The 1,853-nt window shown below is 40.1% G+C and overlaps 2 long non-coding RNA genes across 2 annotated transcripts; one reads left to right on the top strand and one right to left on the bottom strand.

Moving 5' to 3' along the window:
* The first annotated feature begins 551 nt into the window (after window positions 1–551).
* On the top strand, window positions 552–1,046 carry LOC136067413 (uncharacterized). Its single transcript, XR_010628875.1, has 2 exons — window positions 552–763; window positions 838–1,046. It is a non-coding gene; the product is annotated as an uncharacterized LOC136067413 (long non-coding RNA).
* On the bottom strand, window positions 563–841 carry LOC136067414 (uncharacterized). The gene is made up of 2 exons (XR_010628876.1): window positions 715–841; window positions 563–630 (listed from the first exon to the last, which is right to left on the bottom strand). It is a non-coding gene; the product is annotated as an uncharacterized LOC136067414 (long non-coding RNA).
* Window positions 1,047–1,853: the final 807 nt, after the last annotated feature.

Here is a 1,853-nt window from a genome sequence, read left to right as displayed (position 1 = left end):
ACATACACATTTCACCAAAATTGCCAATATTGTTTTTGACTTTACACATCAGACATACATAAAGCGTGGGGGCTACATCAAAACAAGTGAGAACTACAACAAAACAAGTTGGTCTGCCACTTTAACATCTTTCATCATTTAAATTATTTAATGCTTTTACTGCCATTGCCAGCTGCCTTCTTGCTCTTTCCACCAACTGGTTGAAACTTTGTCGGCCTTGATACACCACACGTTTTGCCTTTAAACCCCCTAGCAGCAGCACCACCACTTCCTTGACTTGGTACACCACTAGTGCTCACAGATGCACTTGGCTGCATAACCAAAATCCAGCAATTAGTAAGATGGTCCAACAATAGCAACAGGAAAAAAATAAACAAAATAGAAGAAAGTAGAGATGCCTGAGATGGTAAAGAATCCATGTCTCTCTAGGGGTATGGAAGCTCGGCTGTGAGGATGAAGAGAACCACTTGGCTCTAGATCTAGTTGTTGGAGGTTGAGTTGCTGCCTCAGATCTATTGTTTGGTGCAGGTTGAGATGCAGCTTGACAAAAGCTGTATATGCAGGCTGGGAGCTAGTACTTGGTGGTTGAGATGCAGTTTGCTTTGTTTTTGTAGATTTACTGCTTTGTGCCTACAAAGAGGGTTGTAAAAGTTAAATATACATGAAATACACATAGGAGGAAATGAATATATTTCAAAGCATGGAAATACTTACAGCATGTGATTTAGCAAGTCTATCTCTTCTCTGCCATGGAGTTTCACCAGTGATGCCTGCCTTGCACCCTCTTGCATTATGTCCTTCTTTCTTGCACTTCCCACACTTGATTGTCTTGTTCAGCCTAGAAACCCTATGAGGGTTCCTTGGCTCTTCAGGATCTCTTTTTCTTTGCTTTGGTGGTCTGCCAGGTGGTTTATACACATGAGGAGCAACAGGAGCAGGTAGGTTAGTCTCAACCCACTCAGATTGGCCAGGCATTGGCTGTATTATCTCTTTGTAAATTTCAGCAAATGTCTCTTTCAAGTAACAAGGATGCACATAGTCCTCCACTCTCTCCAGGTTCTTAACAATAGCAGAGATCCCATGTTTGCAAGGAAGTCCTGTCAAATCCCAAATCCTACAGCTGCATGCTTTCTTAGCCAAATCAACCACATGTCTCTCATGACCATTATCAACCTCATACATGAAGCTGCCAGCTGGAGTAGCACTGAAAGGTATGGATTCATGTTTTAACTTCTTTAATTTGTCTTGAATATTAGGACAAACCTTTCCGTGTATTTTGATATACCTTTCATCTTTTTGTATTGTTTGGTCATGAGCCTAACTCTGATCCACTCCAACATTGATAAAATTGGCTTATCCCTAGCTTCTAATATCATGGCATTAAAAGACTCACTCAAGTTATTAGCTAAACAGTCACACAAAGCTCTACTACTAAAGTGAGACTTAGACCATTGTGCAGGGTTGATGTCAGCAAGATACTCCCATGCCTTGACATCCAAATCCTTCATTTCCTGCATTCTTCTCTCAAACTCCCTAATTGTTGTGGCTCCAGCACATCTCCACAGTGCATCCTTCAACTCCAAGCCCTTATGATCTATTTTGAAATTATTATAGATATGCTTCACACAATACCTATGCTCACAAGTTGGGAACAGCATCTCAATTGCAGGTATAAGGCCCTAATTCATATACAAAACAAATCAAGTAAATATGTTGGTTAAACATGTTGAACTAAACTGAAGTATGTATTATTGAACTTTAAATATGTGGGTTAAATATGTTAGTACAATTGTAGGTCATACCTTCTGCCTATCAGTGATGAAGACCAGATTAAGTTGCTCTGGATTCCAATG

This window comes from Quercus suber, unplaced genomic scaffold, assembly GCF_002906115.3.
Source record: "Quercus suber isolate HL8 unplaced genomic scaffold, Cork oak 2.0 scaffold_70, whole genome shotgun sequence".
NCBI classification, from domain to species: domain Eukaryota; kingdom Viridiplantae; phylum Streptophyta; class Magnoliopsida; order Fagales; family Fagaceae; genus Quercus; species Quercus suber.
Note: the sequence above shows the minus strand (reverse complement) of the source record. Positions and strands in the feature narration are given on the sequence as shown.